At 43.1% G+C, this 21,004-nt stretch overlaps 1 long non-coding RNA gene across 1 annotated transcript; it reads right to left on the bottom strand.

The window, feature by feature from the left end:
- Positions 1 to 1,168: 1,168 nt before the first annotated feature.
- On the bottom strand, positions 1,169 to 7,720 carry LOC110953575 (uncharacterized). The gene is made up of 2 exons (XR_002595871.2): positions 6,675 to 7,720; positions 1,169 to 2,347 (listed from the first exon to the last, which is right to left on the bottom strand). It is a non-coding gene; the product is annotated as an uncharacterized LOC110953575 (long non-coding RNA).
- Positions 7,721 to 21,004: the final 13,284 nt, after the last annotated feature.

The raw sequence follows: 21,004 nt of genomic DNA on the forward strand, positions 1-21,004 counted from the left end.
TGTGAAGTCAGTGCAGTGGTTGAAGTTTACACTGACAGAGGATGTGAGTCTTCATCTGTCCTCCTCCTCCAGCCTTTGACCTCCGCCTCCTCCTCTTCTGGTCTGTTGCATATTTTGCTGTTGTCATGGCAGCAGAGGTTTGTTTGAGATCCTCTGTTATGTCACCTGACCTCACTCTGAACTCACACACACAATTCCAGAGTGATGTCACCTCAAACACCTTCAAACGAAGCGTCGTCTTTCGGCCGCAATGTCGTGTGTGCATGTCATTCTGCTTTTTGGGTGCGCGTCGGAGCACATATGTGTGACTTTAGAGGAATGTAGAGAGGCAGAAACTCAATCAAGTGTATGGGCTTTGTCTATTTTCAGTTCCACGTAGGTGAGGATGGGGGAGAAAAGAAGAGAGGCAGGGAGTGGTGGCATATGACAGGCATGTCAGCCAGGGGTGAAGGAAGAGGGAATAAATCTGACCCCGTCACACACCTACACACACGAGTAAACGCACACACCTTCACATCTGGTTTGGCCATCGGTCCACTTCTCAATGGACGTGCCCCCTCCTCCAACACACACAAACACACACATGAATTCCCCCTGTAGCGCTGCTCCTCACCCCTTTCTCTATCACTGGCAAAGTAAACCCACCATGTGAGAATGATGAATGGGCTATTCTGCACCGGAAGCACACGTTAGAAACCCCCTGCCACCACGGCCCTGCTGCACACACACACACCTGAACACACACACACACACACACACACACTCAATACTCCCTCCCTTGCGTTCTCTAACCCTCTCCAGTCTGCTATCCTCTCTCCTCCTCCTCTTTCTCCCCTGGTGACCTCCTTCCTGGTCGCCACATCTACTCTCTCCGCACACACAAGATCCTGATATGTGTGTGTGTGTGTGTGTGTGTGTGAGGCTAATACAGAGAGTGTAGTGTCTTGTCGATGGTGTCCAGTGTCGCACACACACCTGCAGGTCATGTGCTTGTGTTTATTGTGTGCTTTGTGTGAGTAGATGCATTTAAATTGTGTGTGTGTGTGTGTGTGTGTGTGTGTGTGTGTGTGTGTGTGTGTGTGTGTGTGTGTGTGTGTGTGTGTGTTGAGGCTGAGGCTGAGGCTAAAGGATTATATGTTCCACTAATGAAAGCCAAAGAGTTCAAAGATTTCCATTTAAAATCTTTATTTAAAAGCATGGTGTTGAACATATTTTTTTAAAATTTAAAACAGAAATAAGTAGCATGTTTTTATGCAACATAATATCAGTTTAGCAATGCAAATGGCAAATTTCATCCGTCTTTTCTTTAGCTATAGACATCAAATATAGTTGATCTGAAATCAGCCAGGGGAAATGTTGAAACTCCAGGTGGTCCACAACCAATTAAATAAAGCTCCTTTTTGAAATGCACACACACTCAAAAGAAGCCCCCTCTAGATGCATATATGTGTGTATATATATATATATTCCACAAAACTCCAACCTAATGTTGAAAAAAGGGAGAAAGAAACAAGTTTCATTTGCTGTTGAAACATTTGTAGTGGAATTAAACATATGGATGCCACAGGCAAAGTGAGGGCTGGAATATATTAGAGCTGCACAATGTTACACTAACCCTCCAGTATCTTACACCACTCCGAGAGATTAATGGAATAAAGAGGTAGGAGGGGGAGTGAGTGAGTGAGTGAGTGAGTGAGTGTTCGTCTGTCTTTCTCAGGACACTGCAAAATCAATATTTTGCCATGATACACAGCTCTCGCTTTTGGCCGTATACATCCAGATATACCCATCAAAACCTAAATATCACGTCCCCTGTACTCCAGTCTGACTTCAAAGTTAATTACACACATCTGTTAGAAATTGTAGTATTTGATTTGTTTATGAATCTGCTCATTTGAGGTTTTCCATTTTTATAATAAAACCCAACCGGCACTGTCTCTGAATAGGCTTTGTACACACTCCTGCAAAGTGTAAGTGGGTCGTCATGCCTCACTTTACAGATAATATTTTGCACCGAGTTCCAACATGTTCGGTCCCATCACGCTGGTGTCGGAGCAAAATGCTGGAATGATTTTTCTGTTCTATTAAATTAAAAGCACGGCGAGGTAATTGGGAAAGGCTTGTATGAGAAAATGTCAGTGTTTAGAAAGAGAGAGCAAAAGAAAGAGAAGGGGAAATAAGGAATGTGCAGATACATTCACAAATGAATAGTGGGCTTGTTGTTTTATGCTGTCAGTGAGGAGAGAATTGAACTATGCGTTTAATGTCTCAAGGGGAGCAGAGCCTGATGGGACGAGTAGCTCAGCAGCCACGTCTGGAGTTTAAAGTTTGCGTGATTATGGATCGGCTGAAAAAGGAAACAAAAAATGCTGTTAACATAACCAAAAATACATCAGATTTTCAAAAAAAAAAGTCATCATGGCTTTCACTTCTCCTTCAGGGGTCTTGTGAGCTCATATAACTGGCATCAGTGTGATACCACTCACTGTGATATTTGCTATGAGTATGAGTCATAAAAAGAGTTTTGTGGTTTGATGCTCAACGTATTTACACACTCACCAGGTGAAATCTATCATATTAAATGAATGTGTGTAGTTTCATAAGCTGGTGTCAAATTATTATGGCCTATAATTACTTATATTTTCAACATGAAATAAGAAAACAAATATTGTCCTTTCTTTTTAATATATATTGTCCCTACTGTGGATCTAAAAGACATTGAGGCAGCAAGCCAGTGCTGAAAATTTAGGTTATCTGATGATCAAAGCAGCTGATGAAGTGAAATTCAGTGATTAAACTTGGAGCAGGATTCACACAATAGTCACTCAGGGATCAGTCAGATGATAATTCATCAGTCACTGCAGATTTATGCAGAATATCGCATCACTTTTACTCACATGTCTGTTAAAAGTGATTGTTTAAGCAGCAAAATCAACTGAATTTTTGTTTTACTCTCAAAAACACACACTTGCCCCAGTTCAGCAGCATTAGCAGACACATTTTAAGAGACTAAGATGCCACCTCAAAAGCATTAATGATTAAGCCCCATCATTCTTTATTTTTCTTAGGTGTCCTCATTTACTCTCTTCCAGTTCTCATGCAACCAACATACTTGTGATGTTTGGCTGAATATGCAGCAGCAAGCAGCGCATTAAAACAGTTTAGGAGGCTTAACATACACTCTGATTTATTTTCAAAGTCGCCACATAATTGTCTAAATTGAACACACGTGAATGACTGTGAATGTGTTTAGAAAATGTTTAAAATGAATTCACGTGGTTTTGTTCGCCTCCACTGTTTACTGCTAAACCGTCTTTTGCCATGTACTAATTTCACGCTAGACGGCCACAAAATTATTCAGCATTCTCGCAATAAGAGAAAGAAGTCCCACATACATTTTTATTTGGCAGTGGCCTTCCTCTCTCTTCCTCTGGGTAACAATGTGGCAATTTAGCCCATGTTGCAGTTTGACCTTAAACACACGCTTTTAGAGACAAACCTGGTTATTTGAGCAAGAATTTCTTAACAAAGGCGCGCAGACAGTTGCCCCTCCTGGAGTAAATTTGGTAAATTTGGCCTATGCATATTTTACATAACGATTCTGCCTATTATTGCAATTTCAGAGATCCTACAGTGTGAGAACGACGACCAATTTATCATTCATTGCGGTAAATCGCAGCGGAGACTGCATTTAATTGAGTTTGTATTGTATTTCCTAGCTGGGTGCCTTCTCGCTATAGGGTGGGTGGTGGTGGTGGTGGTGGGGGGGGGTCTCTCTCTGGCCATCCCAGTGCAGCGGGGGCTGGGAGAGGAGGGGTGGAGGTGTGAGGAGAGGAGAGGAGAGGAGAGGGGAGGGGAGGGGAGGAGAGGGGAGGGGAGGGGAGGAGAGGGGGGGGGGCTCCTCACCACCACCTCACCCCTCCTCCTCTCAGCTCCGCCTCTGTCTTACAAAACAATCAACTGGTAGTGAAAACGGGCATGTGAAGTGGAGCAACAACAGGCTGCATGTTCACGTTCTGCACCAAAGTGGCCACACTTTATGTATGAAAAAAAACATTTTACACGAAAAAGTACGCAAACAATTGTAACCTCCATTGTGATGTAAATACACAAAGTTACTTCCATCTATGTCTGATTTACTGGGTTTGTTATTGCCAGCCCGCGCTCGCTGTGTGACTTATCACAGGCGGACTCTGTTGTATTCCACTTCATGGGCCCACCACTTTGTTAATTTGCGCCTTAATTGTCCACGATGCAATTATGGAGATACGGATGGTCTGCATGACGCCCATCAGTGCTGCGGGAGGACCGTGCAGGCCGCTAAATCAACTCCTTGACACCCTGAAAAAGTCCCCGACGAAACTTGCCGTTTGTGGCTGTTAAAAGCACCTCGCCAAGCTCAGCGGGGACACATCCCAGCATGCTCCACTGCTGTGGGTCCATCGCAACCCCCTTTATCCACCCTGCACTGACAGGAGTGCGTTTTGAAAACGTAAACCCACATTCAATACAAAACCATCAGCTGCGCCTTTCTCTGAAGTTTGCATAACGCACAGTCACGCACACAAAGCTGTGATGTTTGCCTTGCAAATTTTTACAATAATTCACGCAAACCTGCAACGTTTCCGCACAAGGACACACACTCAGAGGCCACAAGTGACAATAGAGCACGTCTAATTGTTGTAATTGCTTCATGAATATTCATGGAGACGCAAAGAACAAAAAACGATGAAACGCTTTTTGCAAAAGTGAGCTTTAATGAAGTTAGAAATGCTTTTTGGAATAAACAGCAATATTGCGAAAAGGTTTCACAAGCAGGCACTTTTCACGTACAAAAAAACACAACAGCACGCAGTAATATAAGCAGCAATCCCACATATGTATGCTAAAAAATAAATATTTAGCTTTATTTCAACACAAACTATTACTAGAAGGTGACTGAAAAGAATCTATTAAAATTTTTAGCAATTTAATTATTTACTGGTATGTTTGAGGTATCTCTTCCCCAAAATAATCTAATAATAAATCAATACATTTAATTAATTTATTTTATTGTGCAGAGTTTTATATTTTATTGCATTGCATTGCAATTTAAAACTTTACTTTATTTTATATTACTTTATTTTAATGGTTAAACTATTTAGGGAAAAACGTATCTTAAATTCTACTTATATTTATTTAAGTATTTTAAATCACTGAAATGATTGTTGTTGATGTCGTTGACTGTGCAGCAGCTTCCACCGTCAGACACACACATGCATGTAAAGAAAGCAGCCTTCCTGCTCTAACGTTAAGACTCCGACAGTATTTCTGGCCTGTGAGTCTGTGTCTTGTAATTGTTGTTATTGCTATTATCGCCTCATCGTGCTGCCACACCAGAGCTGCTGCAGTCACTTTGAATTAACTCCACCAACACTGAAACTCCCCACTCACTCCAGCATGCAAAAAAAAGAAGAAAGAAAGAAAACCTAAAAAATAACCGCATTCATTTCTCACTGGATTCCAGCCAAACGCACCTCAGCACAGACGCGCATTTAAAGCTGTTCACAGCATCACGTTATTCAGCCAAACTCCTCAGTATCCTGGTGCTTTGACGGTGGAACAAACGAACGCAGAGAGGGAAACGGAACGCTGGCTTTTGTCGAAAATGCTCAAATGGAATGACCAAAACTGCGAATAAGATAATAAGGATAATATGTTTGCATTTTAATGAGCTGCTGTGGTACACGCTGTGATGATTAGTAGAACTAAAAGCGTGTTCTTCAAAGTGAGCAGACTAGTCCATTGTATGTAATTATGTAAAGCAGGCCTGCTCCTGCAGCCAGCCTGTAATTTTAGATTTTTCTCAAGCCTGTACACTTTAATACAACATCAGAACAGACAAAAAGAAGCTAAAAGAGAATTCTCTCAAATTAAATATTTCGGGGTGAAAAAAAAATAGGATGAAATGATTGTTTTTTAGGAAATAAAACCCTGCTCTGCTTCTGGTGTCAAATTCGCTGAGGGTTATTGTGTAAAGCTTGTTCTGTTTCATGAGAAAAAAACAGCAGAATTCTTTAGTTAGTTTCCTACATATACCATCATTTAAAAGTGATAAATTTGAACATTTATTAGCCTGCTTAAGTATGTATTACACAAGTTTAAATTTGGGTTAAAAATAAAGGCCATGGTAATAAGATATCTGTGCACACACACTCACTCACACACACATTCTCACACACACAAAGGATCTCAACATGGCGATTGTGTGTCGCCTACCAAGCCTGTGATCGATTTCTGTCCTAAAATAAGTAAACCAAACGTAAAACATTTCAATCAATTCATGCTTTCAAAAACTGAAATTGTAGTTTTTTTTCAGATGACAGATCTTATTACGTTCTGGTTAGATATTTGGTTTTGTATAGAAACTCTCAATCAACATCTATTTATATATGTCTAGCTTTTTCTGTTTGACACATTTTAGGTGTAGGTTAAATGTATTTTCTATTTTGTTTCATTGCGTAATTGTAATAAATGATTGTGCATGTAATTTATACCACTAATACTTTCTTGGTTTGGATTTTCTACTAAAATCGCACTAGTTTGCTACAGAAAACACTCAGTCACAAACAATTACTATAAGTCTGCACCTTGCTGTTAATAATTTACCAAAAATGAATCTTAAAATTTCTCACCTTTGCAACAAAATTATATAGACTTTTAAAAAGAATAGATGGCGCGTTAGAGGTCCCGTCCAGATCTGTTGTTTTCCTCAGTCCAAGCTCCTCTCAGGCAGACAGACTGTGTGTAACATGAGAAGGCAGGACGGGCTGCAGCCCTCCTGCAGCAAAAACACATCTCATATGCAAAGAAGGCTTTTGAAAATGGCGCCCCAGCAAACGCCTCCCCGTCAGTGTGGAGCTGGAGGGAGGCGAGGGGGCGTGCCATGTGCGCCGTGTTGCGCGCAATGGGGCTGTAGCCTCTGCTCCCGTGTCGGCTGTAGTATCTGGATATGAAACCGTCCCCGGTATTCGCCGGCATCAGCCTCATACGTTGAATCCCCCCCACACGCACACCCCCACCTTCACCCTCCTCCTCTTCTTCTCGTCAACAGCACGTCGGTACAACCACCGGAGAGACGCGTCGTGTCATTACGCACCGAATAAAAGCGCACTTTTCCGGCATCCGTGGCTTTTCCAAGCTCCCCCCATCCCCCTTCTTCTTCCCTCTCCCTCTCTCTCTCTCTCTCTCTTCAAAAACACGGAGCGGTTTCCCGTTTCTTCCGCGACTTTCACCGGCAAATCGAGCCTCGCCGTGCACTCGCAGACTCTCTTTCCGTCTCGGTCCGTTCGTGACCGCTGTGGCGCAAGACGAACCGTCCGCACACCGCCGCCATTCCGTTGCGCAGGCAGGCAGGCAGGCTGCCCGTGTAACCGCGCAGTCTCGCCAGCAGCTGAGGCTTCCAGGGGAGAGTTGTGAAGAGGGGAGCTCTCTCACCCTCTGCCTCTCTCTCTCTTTCTCTCCCTCCTTCCCTTCCTTCCCTCAACGGCGGAGCGGCGGCGAGGGAGAAGAAAAAAGGAGGAGGAGGGAGAAGGAGGGGGAAACCCACGCTGATAGCTGGAGGGAGCCCCAGCGCGTTCAGCCTGTGTGTGTGTGTGTGTGTGTGTGTGTGTGTGTGTGTGTGTGTGTGTGTGTGTGTGTGTGTGTGTGTGTGTGTGTGTGTGTGTGTGTGTGTGTGTGTGTGCGTGCATTATAATCGTTGCTAGGAAATCCTTTCTGTTGGTGTGTGAGGGAGGACCTACAAGCAGGATGAGAAGGCAGCTGCAGTAAAAAAAAAAAAGAGAGAGAGAACAGAAATCCTCGGCAAAATGATATCAACTTTTAATCTCTTTCAAATCTAGATTTTTTTCTCCTCTTTTTGTGAAAGGTCGAGGAGTCTGCATGGTATGTGCTCTCTGCTGTTTTGTGCTCATTTGTGTTTGTATGCACATGTGTAGCTGTGTGTTAATTCACACACATACTGGAGACTTGAAATAGGCTGCTTCATCCATAGTGAAGGAATTGATTCAGTGTGTGTGTGGTTACTGGTGGTATTTTCAGATAAATCACTCTCGGCTTGCCGAACAGTCAGTCCTCACCTATGTAAACGCACCCCTGAGGGCAACAGATTTATCTGCAAGAAGACGGTTCACCTCCCTCACTCGCGCGCACATGCACAGAGTTAACCCTCCCCCCTTTTCTCCCTCCCTCTGTTACCCCCTTTCCCCTCAGCATGGAGATGGATGGCCCATGTCCCTTTTGTCTAGATGCAAATGGACTTTAACCCCGAATTAATGGATAACTCCCTAGAAAGGCCTAATAATGCTTGGCTCACACTACGTCCACGCACACACGCTCACTGCCAGCCTTCTTTAGACATACTGAGTTCCTCTGTGCAACATTTACACGATGCATCATGTTTATGAGCAGCAGTACCTGTCAGTAAACCTGTAACTTGCTTCTCAGCTACCATTAATTACCAAACTAGTGTTATTTAAGTTTTCCTCCACAAAGAGTACTTTAAAAATTAAAGCAAAGTCGCCTGAGGGGAATTTCATAAACCACACAACCGCTGTGACCAACCTTTTCTCCACAACAGTACAAGAAATTTGGCAAGCTTGCTGGCTGAGTTTTTCCACCTCCCTTTATGTCCCCTGTAACACAGAAATATCACATTGTTGTAATTCTATTTTCGTTTTATGTGCGGACATTTGAACTTTCGGGGCCTGTTTTATCCTGAGCTGAACACACGAGATGATGACAGACGCTGGGGTTTAACACTGTGCTCGGTGCAGGAATAGGGATGTAGATATGATCCCCCATTAGCTGTGGCGCCTTGCTGCTCCGCAACATTACCACGGCACTAAAATTTTATTTTAGTAGCCCGCTCACTCAGGTTGATCAAGAGAGGGGGGTGGTCGGAAGAGAAAGGCAAGATGGAAAACCTCAAAGTGGGTGTGTTGTGTATTTAGGAATGAGTGCAAGCACTTGTTATATTTTGTGAACAATAAACCCACTTCCTCCATGTATACCTGTCACCCCTGAGCGCAGTCAATGAAACAGCCCCATTTGCTTCATGTCAAGAGCAGTCTGCATTACCACGGATGTAAAAATTCATCTGGAGAAGAGGCCACTTGTTGCTGCAGATGACGATAGCTGGCTGGAGAAAGAGGGGAGAGAATAGGGAGGGGGTAGGAGAGGTAGGACAATTTCATCCAAGTAAGATGGATGTTTTAATGCGTCAGCTTCATGTAAAATCCCCCACAACATGCCATATAAACATATCTGTCTTTATGAATGTGGATGATATTGGAGGAGGAAGGTGGTGAAGAGCTGTCATTTGTGTAGAAAGAGGCGGGGGAAGCTGTAGCAGTGTGTGTGTCTGCAGGGAGAAATCCACATCTATGCAATATGTGAAGCATAGATTTTATAATTTTATTTTTCTGTTGCACAAGTTAGCGATTTTGTAATGTTCTATTGTATATTCACAAAACGAACAAGTGGATCTCTATGTGATAGATGGATTAGCTCTGGGCGGATGAAACCAAAGAGCAATTCAGGGTTTCCTTAGACCAGCCTTGGGTTAAAATAAAAGCAGACACAGAGCAATTGTAATTATAGTAACTATACATTTATTTCTTTCCCCAAAAGTTACTCTCTTCTGTCTCACCAGCTGAGCTTTTCACTCTTTCCTCAGCCTCTGGTGTTGCCACATTGGTTTAGTCTCATGATCAACACAGGGTGCATATTGTTGTTGCTGAGAACGATGGCTGCAGACGGAGCTTTGTACAGACACTTCCTGATCATACACCTGCAGCAGCATCAGTCCACAGCTGTACTGCAGCTACTGCACCTGTGTTCACCTGCATGTTTTCTTTCTATTGCATTCTGAATTTAAACATTTCAGTTGCATCTAATATGCAGTTTTGCCAAATAAATCTCCCCTGATTGATTAAGTTTTAATGCTGATCTGAGATTTCTACTCTGACAACATTTGCGTTTTTTTAGAGCCATAAAAGTGAGGGACTTGAAACTGTAGATTTGTTAAACCCTAAAATCCCCACACAGTGTTATGAACAAACTCTGGTTCAATCGCAGTGCTTTAACAGATTCTTCCTTTGATAGTTTCACACTTACGAGTCCTGACACGTTTGCCTTTTTCTTCCATTTTAGGAAAAAAAGTATAGAATGTGTCCACTTCCTGAGCAGTCAATGTCCAGCTCTGGGACATGTTCTGGTAAAGTGATTGATATTCTGTTGATGTTTACTTTTACTAACCACATCAGTGCATCTTTGAAGCGAGACATTTGGGTCAGACCAGAGATCATAAAGCAAAGACAAAATAAGAGATAGTATTAAAAACAGCAAAAAAGAAAGGAATGATAGCGTTGAAGTGAGTTGGCCCTTTTATAGTTTGAACTGATTGGATCAGTGTTGAGCCGACCTCTGACCTCTCAGGCGGACTAAAAATGGGTTTCGACACACACTTCCCTGTTCTTCTCCCAGGCAACAGCCAATGCGGAGATCATCTGACTTTCCGGGCCGGCCATGCCAAGCCGCGTGATTCCGCTGCAGATGTGAAGAGAAGGGGGGAAAAATTATAAAGACTGGAAAGGGAACAAGGGCTAGGGGATGACATGAAGAACAAGCGAACGCGTCAGCAGACAGTGAGGAGAGGGTGGGGGTCACAAAGCTAGCTTTGTTTCTGTTCTGGCTGCTACATTAGCAGCTGCAATAAAAAAGGCTGAGAGAAAAGAGGATGGATGGACGATGGCATGAAAGGATGAATGGCCTGGCATGACGTTTAAGAGATGTCTCTGTTTGTCACTTCAGCGCGCTGTGTTTTAATGCTGCTTCATAGAATATGCATACAGGCCATAACTCGTATTGAGAGACGAAGACCTACAAGGCAGATTCAAGATAAAGGCACCACTGTGTGTCCAGTGATGTAACACTCTTTTATGACTGATATGCATTACAATATGAGAGCAAAGATGAAAGAATTTAGTGCTTTGGCAAGAAGTCACATCCCAGAATGCTTTGCTCTCTTAGCTCACCCGTTTGTGGCCATCTCAGTTATTCAGCTCGGCTCACCTATGGGGTCACTGGGCCTCTATAAACGTGGGGCACTGTGCAGTCTTGCGTGTGTGTGTGCGTGTGTGTGCTGTGCACTTGCCTGTGGGGCAAACTACCTCCGTTCTCCAAAAATCACATGACCACGTAAAACCGGCACTGTCGGTTTTAGGTCCAGTGGCACCTTGAAGTGTTTTTCATTTGCCAAAGAGGAGCTGGCCTCAAATTGGAACCAGAGACAGGTTTAACGTCTGATTCTTAACCTATCACAGCTGTGTCACACACACACAAATATCAGGCGTCCACCTACACACACACACACACACACACACACACACACACACACACACACGTGCAGGCGAGCTGTCTCTGGCCACAGTTAAGAATGAGCAACTGTATTACACCACAGCAAATTAGAAGCATCACATCTAGAGACAAAATCTCAAACATTTGTCCACATTTATCAATACTGCCATATGTGCACAACATCATGATTGGCTTAAAAGCTTGTCGGAAACACACGCCAAATGCTGTAAAGGACGAGTATTAACTTTTCTGCAGCTGCTGCATTTTGTAATGAATTTTACAGATGTTTCCTACGTAAACATGTTTACTACTTAACGATATACACTGTGAAATTCTGATAAATAACTTAGAATTCAACGCTATTTAAAGATTTTCACACCCACTGAACAAAGAATGCGTAGCGCTCGAGAAAAAAGGCATGTTTTAGTGCCACAACAAACAACGTAGCTCCAACAGGTGCTAATGCTCAGTATGTGGGGGAATCCACGAGTGAAAGCCACCTGACACCTCTGATAGTATCTGTTGAGGTGTGTTTACCCAACACTGGCAGAGTGTGGAGCAGACAGGGCCCGGACCATTCAGGGGTTTCGCTGTAAACTGGTCTTGTTTGGGATTGTTCTAATGAGGAGGGAAGGTTTGCATTTCAGGTTGCAGGCGTCAGTTCGAAAGCAACAGAACTGCCCTTTGTCAGAGCTGAGGTGACCGGATAGATGGATGGATATTTGGTTGGTCTGAGTTTAGTTTGTAAGCACACTTCTCTAACGGTTAAATCTTTGGTTGAAAGACAAAGACCACGGGCATCTCAACTAGGACGTCTTGTGGACGAGCTGAGACGCATTTATCCATTGAGGAAGGTTGTTGAGTGAGATATAAAACAGACAGGAGTCATTTTTAGGTGACAGGAATGATGTTTTTGAATATTAATAAATTCCAACCTCCAGAACACAGCATGTGTGCAGAAAAAGGGAACTTGGTAACCCACTGAATAGTTTCCAGGAAAAGTTGTGATCATAAGGTTTTATAGGATGACTTAGAGAGACATTGTCAGAAGACTCCGATTGTTGGTGGTCATTTTTGGGATGCATTTTGTAAAAACACTTGATTTTCCTGGAACTTTTTCAATGAAAATACAGGCCATATATTTGCAAAACAAGTCCCAGGAATTAGTTTGTAATATAAATGAACATAAAACTTGTAGGATAGTGGGGAATTATATCTTATGAAACATCCTTTCTTATTGTGACTTTAATGTCAAAGTAAAATAGTTTGACCATAGAGACAAACTGCATGACCCACAATGCAACAGTAGGCCATTACAGAGACAAATGAAGGTCATGTTCCTTGGTGGGTGGGGTATGCTGTGACCCACCCACTTCCCCTTCCCATAAATCCTTTCAAAGGCAAAGCCAAAACCATACTGGAAGGATTTATGTATATATTGTTGCTTTTGGTCTTGAGAATAGATTCTATTTTTCAACACTGTGATGAGGGCAGCAGCGGTTTGGAAAAGTCATAATAGAATTATTTAGCTTGAACTTGGAGTTTGTTTAAGTGGATTTGCCTGCTGGGGCTGGTAGAGCATATTTCTTGTTTTGAGATGGAAATGTCTGATGTCACATTGTCAAAGCTTTTTATGTCTCTGTTCAGTCCACTGACACCCAGAGAGCTTGCTGTGGCATCAGGTCACATATTTGTGTCTTGGGTCGCTATTTCTGGCCTCTGAACTGCAGTGCTTCTGGTTTTGGTTTGCTGCAATATCAAACAAGTACAAAAAAATCATAATTTACCAATTTCATAGTACAGAAAGTATGGTCTGCATACCACAACAGTTAATGAGATTTTAATTTGTTTCTAATTTCCAAGAATACATTTTCTAAATTCAGGACAACAGCTTATAAAAAAAATGCAGAGAAGCCCACAACAAGTAAACCCGTGCAGCCTAATTACAGCTGTTACTGCTGTACTGGGGTGAGTTGAAATAAATTAAAAGAAACCTGTTCCTCATTTTTGCCGGAGACACCCTGGACCCGCCCTTCAGGGCGCCTGGAGGTCCCCGCACCCCAGTTTGAGGATCCCCTCCTCCATCCTCCCGTTCAAACCCACGGGGCTGTCGGCCCTGCTTCTGCCCCGGACGCGGTGATGCAGGGGTTAACGTGGTGACGTGGTGCTCCTGAAGCGGTGACCCGCGGGGCAGCCAGTGGGGGCTGCAGGGGGAGAAGAGGAGAAAGCCGAGGCTGAGGTCCTGTTTGGGAAGGAGGGCAGGAGACACCGGCAACCACCGCAATTATTACTCTGCGATTATTTCCAAGCTCCAGCTCACAGACTTCGCTTCTTCCGCATTCATCTCCAACCTGCGCCTCATTTGTTTTCCGCAGAGGTGTCCGCTTTATCAGTGAAACCCGAAAGGAAGACTGAGTTTGCATTTGTATGTTGTCACTGCACTGATGTTTGAAATCGTTGTTTTTTAAGTCCAGGGCGACGCAGCGAAGCAGACTGAGATCGTTCTCTCTCGAGCGAGAACTGGAGATAAATTCACTTTTACGCACGAACTTGTCTGGACCGTTTGGACTCGATCAAAGGCTGCGGGGCAAACGCGCAGAAATGCCACGGACTCTTTAACGCCTGTGCTAAATGTTTATAGCGCTCTGACAATTGAAGCCGTGTGTGCACTGCAGTGTTTGCCTGCACCGGTCGGTTGGTCGGTCATCCTCAGAACAAAATGCCTCTGAAACTCTGGACAGGAGCTACATATACATACACACACACACACACACACACACATATACAGCAGGCATTGATGTAGGTAGTGGTGAATATGAAATAGGTGGGTAAACTGTGACCTCCAGGCGGTAATTAGGCATATCATTTGCCAAACAACCGCCACTATAAACAAATATCAATTAGATTTCCAGTGGACTGATTGCTCCTTTTCATGGCAGACTATTCCACAAATAAAAACTAGGAGTTTGGTGTGGTCTGCCTTCCATTACAGCACAGCTATAGGTTAAACACGTGGGCCTAAAACCTCTTTCAAAACTTGTTGAGGGCGGAGGAGGCGAGAGGCAGTTTGGTGTAAAATCTCGCACTGAATATCAGAGAGATGCATGTGGAAAGAGTGATTGGCCTCCTGCTCCACCTTCACGCATAGAACCGGTTCAGCACACTCACAAATGAAAACAAAACTGGTGCTGGTCAGAGGAGGGGGAAATGTGCGTGTGTTTCGGTGCGTAAAATGTGTGTGAAGTCAATTTTAGTGTAGCCTCCACCTTTGTTGGTGGGGACAGGAGTGGGTGTACTCCTGGTGTGTTACTCATAAGCACGCCTGATGATGTCCCTGAGCCCCCTCCCCTGATTTAAAAAAGAAAACAGAAAATGCAAGAAAGCTTCCAGTCCAGACGAGAGTGCATGGGAAAGAGAGAGAGAGAAAGGGAGAGTTTCTCCATCAATTTTCTGTTTAATGTCAGCGCTTCAGCTCCATTGTGGGAGAGAGAGGACGCGTCGTCCACACATAAATTTGCTATTATACAGCTTCACGGAGACTCGCATCCACGGGATCCGGCGCTTGTAGTCGGGGGGAAAAATCCCTCGGTGGATAAATTCAGCAAAAAGAGTTAACGTGTAAGTAAGCGGAGCACTATTTAAGTCCATACATTTGAAGGCGCGTTGGTTTGGAGAGCGCGTAGAAGCAGGATTTATTCAAGCTCTCAAGGTTTGGGAGGAAGAAAGACACTTTGACTGTTTGTTTTCCACTTTAACGCCTTAATCTGTGCGCTACAGCTGTTCATTAGGGAGGTGTTATTTTGTAGGCTGTAGTCTACGTTTAATTATTGTCAGTGTAATTTATTTATTTTTAAAAAAATGTATACATATATTTACAATTTACTGCATTTTCACTGAGTTTGACGTGTAGTTTGCAAAAAGTGTTGCTTTATGTTTCAGCCTGAACGTCTCCAAGGCGGGTTGAAGCTCCAGTGTCCAGCCTGTGCGCATGAAATTAATTATTTATCTGCTTTCTTTATGGCCAGTGATTATGCGATTTAGCCCAGTTCTCTTTATTTTGAACCAACACATGCAACAACCTGGTGTAATTGGCATTGTGTGCGTTCAACAAATGTGGATTTTTTTTTTTGTCTTTTGTGCTTCAACGTAAAGTAACAGTCTGACAGCGGACTAGTACAGACGGATTCATACTTTATGACTTCCATAAGTGAACATGGAGTGTATAGATAATATAAGAAAGTTTGTCAGTTGGAGCCTCGGGGTTGGAGGGTGGGGGGATATAGTGACACACACACACACACACACACACACACACACACACACACACACACACACACACACACGCACACGCACACACACACTGAAGCACATACTCCCTTTAGTTGACCAGAGTTGGGTGTAATAGTTTGTCAGGCTTACTTCTCTTATATTAAGTTACACGGTAAAACTGTATAAGGATCGGCCCACTGAGCTGCTGTTTATCTCCCTCTCTGTCTCTCTCTCACACAGGAACACACACAAAGAGCTTTGGCAACATGCTGGCAAATGCTCTCTGATTTCTGACTTAGTTTGATAAAGTGGCAGTAAAGACAAAGGTTGTGTAGATGACTGATCCGGGATTTAGATATTGATGCAGGGATTTCTTTTTCCTTCTTTCCACCTTTCTTTTCTTTTAGCTTTTTATCTTTTCTTTTTAAAGTTCCCACCTACACTACTTTGCATTGACATTAAGCCCAATGCTTTTATTTTTTTAAATAAATAACTATTTATTTATTCACAAAGCTGCAAAGATTTAAAGATTAAACTATGTATTTGCAGTCTCATTTTTGAATAATTGTGGCTAACATGATCAAATATAGTCTTCATGCGCAAAGTTTCTTAATTTTGAAATTGAATTTACACACTGACACTTGAAAGCTGCAGAAAAGAAAAACTTTTTCAGCTTCAGTTTGCATTGAATATCTTTTTAAATTCTTGACGCTTAAGCACAGATATTGTATTTTTTTTACTCTTTTTAATTTATTTATTTTTATTTATGGCATAGCACACATTGCACAAATGTCCCCAAATCTGCTAAAACTATCCAGTAAATTCCTGGATGGATGCCATTTACTGTAATTATAAAACCGTTTTACTGTGTGCAGACTCTACAAGCAATAAAACGGTATCATTCTGGACACATGACTGGTTTACAGTGCAGCCATGATTGTAGTGACTGTTTATCCTTTTACTTTTTAAAGTTTGACTTTATTTGACACAGTAGGTTGTTCAGTATCAACTGTTCAAAGATCTTTAGCCTAAATCACTTTTTTTTTTGAGAAGTGTTACAGATTCAAAGATGTCATTTGAGGCTTTGTGGAATCTTGAACCAGCAAATAAGGACAAAATCAAAGAGACTTTTTGAGTATTCCAAAAAGGTTGGTCAGTGTTGAAAGTTTTCCAACCCCTTAAAGTAAAAAAGCTGTCTTACTGTTAAAGTCATGCACCAACCTTTGTTGCAAACTAAGTCTCTGTTTCTGGTGAAGGAATCAGTTGAGTTTATTACAAAGGTCATGTGACCTCTTGACCCCATGGCCTGTCCTGGAGATGGCCTACTCAGCCTCATATTAGCACATTTTGGCTCGTGTTGTTTAGAAGTTTTATTTTATGATCTGAAGGGGGAAAAAGCACACCAAGATGTTTTCATTTTCGAGTATGTGCATGTTTGCAGTGGAGGAGGAGAAGGAAGTGTTGTCAAAATCTTGGAAGACAAACACGCAAAACGAGGTGGCATCCGGCTGTGGTGCAACGGACACACGACGTGTTTAATCCCATTATTTGCGTGTATAGTATCAGCATTTCATAGCTGCTACGACTCAGCTCTCCTCCAACAGCTCCCATTGCCAACAGCGCACGGGACAGAACGATATGGCTGTTTATGTTCAAATGGCAATGATAATTAAAGCCTCCACCTGCGTGTTTTGATGGCCTATAAATAGATACTGGTGCTTTCATGTCATCCATACAGGCCTGCTGGTGGTTCCAGCCGGATATACGGCTATGTGACAGGTACTAATTTGGTGCCCGAGCTATTCCCTCTGCCACCATCATCATCACCATCATCATCATCCTCTGCTGCACTATCATCTTCGATCTGGAGGCATGCGCCTTTTGCAAGGCAGTACGCTTTGCTTCACAGCGCAAGTCTTCTTTTTTTATTATTTATTTTTCACGCCAGCCGTTTAATATTTGCTGACCCGTTGTGAGGCTCCTCTCCAGCCTATCTGTCAGGATGATCAGAAATAGCAGCCTCTGTCCTGCGCACACGGAGAAGAAAAGGTCATGTTGTTTTTTGTGTCCAGTCAACTTCTGACTTCATCATGTCTTCTTCTGTCTTTATCGGTCGACAGTGTTGTTTGTTTGAGCTTCATATTTGCAATGCGTTGGCCACCAAGAAAAAAAGGAGAGGTTTCTGTACCCACACCGCCGCTGCTACGCGCTCAGAGCGCACAGAGCAGCCTTGTTTTTCATAACACAGTCCAAAGCTTGGCACTGCTGCATTTCTTTTTCTGCTTTCATATGGCTCTATTGTCTCCTGGGGTTGCACCATCTTAGATAGCCAGGGCGTCTCCCTGCTCAACGACCCTGTTTAGAAATTCTCATCATTAAAGGGCTATCAGAAATATTTGGTAAGAATAGGATGGTTGCCCTGTATGGAGGGCCTCCCGTGGAGACAGCTCTCCATTTGGACCTCATTTAAAAACCAGCCTGCCAATGTGTTTCCCTTTGACTGTGAATTTTATATATTTTTTTAAAAATGTGGTCGTATTTAGGAAACGTATTCAATTAATTTCAGGAGAACACTGCTGCGCACTTAAGCTATGCACTTTTTAATGCGCGCAAAACGGCATTTTATGGAGACAAAACTCGTCGTGAGATAAAGTTGCAGTCCGACAAAACGACGCTGAACTTATGCGTGTCCCAAAATTACGGCGCTGCGCAGCCTGGAAACAAAAAGGTCTGAGAAGAACCTATAAATAATGCTGGCAGGGCAGTATTTGTTTTTCATTCAAGTTGTGACAACCGCAAACCCGGAGCAGGAGCAGGAGCAGGCGCATGGGGAGAGAGCTGCCTCGGTGTGGCCGGGGCTGGACGGCAGGAAAACGGCGAGAGCCTCGCAGCGCTTCTGGGTCTGGTGTGCAGGGACGAAAGGAGAGGAGAGAGAAAGAGAGAGAGGAGCAGGGGGAAAAACGGGGAAGAAGGAAGCGAAGAAGGGAAGGTGGAAAGTGTCAGTCAGGAACGCTTCATCGCTCGAGGACAATCCGTGCGCAGGACCGGTCTGTTTCAAGAGCAATCAGTCAATCCGCATTAATTACCCCCCTCCCCTCCTCCCCTTCTCTTCTCTTCCTCCCCCCTCCTTCCCCACTGCATAGGGTAGCTTGCGCTGCTGGCACACGGACCCGAGGAGGACTGGGGTGCTTGTGTTATGCTTTCTCTGCGCGCGCGCACACACACACGCATCCACGCACCCAGCCCCCCACCTTTTAAGTGAAAAAGAACCAATAAAAATCAAGCAATAAAAGGCTTTTCCTTGTCACTAAATAAATTAAATGCAGATTTCTGTTTTAAGTGGCGGAGCCCCCTTTTGTGAGCTGCGGAACAGGATTCTTTATTGTGCCTCTGTCATTAGTGCTGAGGACAACACTGTCGACCGAGGGAAGAGGGGGGAGTCATTTGGTTTAATTCATTTTATATATGTATATTTACAATCACATTCTTGCAATCCGCTGTATGGGTATTGTATTGTATATACCCTGTCGACATTTCCTGGCATTGGTTCATGACAGGCTCTAAGCTGCTGGGAATCAAGAAAAATGGCAGCACTCATTTTTCTCTTTTACTGTGAAGGTTGATGGAAAACACACAAAAAAGCTATTCTCTTCCTTTACATCACTGTTTTTGCAGCATTAATAGCCGGGAACTGTGATTTTTGCACGAAACTGCAAACCTGTTGGTTAGAATAACATAGATGTCACATGCAATATATATTTTAATACCCCCACCCCCACCCTCCACTTTTTAAATAATTAATCATTGTAATTTCCTCTTATTGAGTGTGCACAGATACACAGGCAGCCCACATATTTTGGTGCAGGAGTAGACCCAGATTTGTCAATGTTTATTTGTGTCCCCTTAATGGACCTCAAAGCATACATTATAATTCAGAGGTGTCTTACTGTCTAAATATGGAGTAAAATATCAGTAGTGGAAGCTTTCACAAAAATCTGCGGATATGTACAGATATGAGGGGTGTGTGTGTGTGTGTGTGTGCGTGTGTGTGTGTGGACACGTGGTGGCTGAAGCCCATTGCAGAGCGCATGCAGTGCTTGGACATGCAGGCTGCTATGTGAATTGGAAAAGACGGTAACGATTATCTAATTACAGAGCTGATAAATCTGCTCTCTTTGGCGTTATTTGATTTGAATTATATATGTATCAGTTAATTCCACTTTGTAGATGAGAGCCTGCCTTTTTATTTTATTTTATTTGTTTACTGTGCTTTCCTTACACACTGTTTTGTAAGCCGTGTCAGCTGCAAAACCAGCTTTGGTCTCTTCTTTATTTTTCCAGTGTGTTTTGTTTGGGGTTGGACCAAAGATATAAGGAGAGACTCTGTGTTTTAATGTGAAAGGACATCAGTTAGAATATGGTTGCTTATGTTTGACTTAAGTTAAAAAAGCATACAGGCTGTAAGGATTTGCAAACATGCATTATGTACATTTGACTAACAAATGTATACATTTTTATATATAATGTTTGTAATTTATATCTTTTCAAATATTTTTTATTTGTCATCTTTATTTTCAGGTGTGTTTTTTCGGTATTAAGAAATAAAAAAAATCTCTAAATGCGATCTCCTCGCCCTTTAGATAAAATTTATAATAACTGACCTACCGTTTAAGCTCCTGCGTAAACCCGGGAATGTCCACTTAATTATTAAATAGTTGGCAATAAAAAAGTTAAGTTTGACACCGAAAGCGCAGCAGCACAGTGAGAGTCGAATCCCGAGGATCCAATACTGCCACTGCTGTAACGTTTGGGTGAGAAAATCTTACACTTGTGCTTCTTGACAAACCTATACGACCGTCTCCTTTGTCGACCAAAACTTTTCTCCCTCCATATTTGTGCAAAAAAAAAAAAAGAAAAGAAAAGAAAAGGGGGAGCTCCCTCTCGGCAGCCGTTTCCCGCTTCTGTTCTCTCCTCCATTTTCCAAACACAAAGTTGTTATTGCACCATTCCTGCGAATCTTAGCCTCTACATTTAATACAACGTGTAATTTCCCCCCTTTTACCGTATTCCCTTTGATTTAGTCACTCTTGACTCTCCTTTTGCTCTGGGGCCAACGGGGTTCGCCGTGGGGGGCGCCTTGAAACCGCCCCTCCTTATCTCCTTTCATCGTTCAGCGCGGGGCCGCCTTGAAACCGCAGGGGCAGTAATTGCTTTTTTCAGGCAGCCCAGTGTGGACTGGCCAGCAGCCAATCAGAGCCTTGTTTACACTCGGTGATTGACAGCGCTCTGGCAGGCTGCCAGCCAATCAGGAGCGTCGCAGGGCTGAAAAAAGCCCCGA

This window comes from Acanthochromis polyacanthus, chromosome 19 (assembly GCF_021347895.1).
Source record: "Acanthochromis polyacanthus isolate Apoly-LR-REF ecotype Palm Island chromosome 19, KAUST_Apoly_ChrSc, whole genome shotgun sequence".
Lineage (NCBI taxonomy): Eukaryota > Metazoa > Chordata > Actinopteri > Pomacentridae > Acanthochromis > Acanthochromis polyacanthus.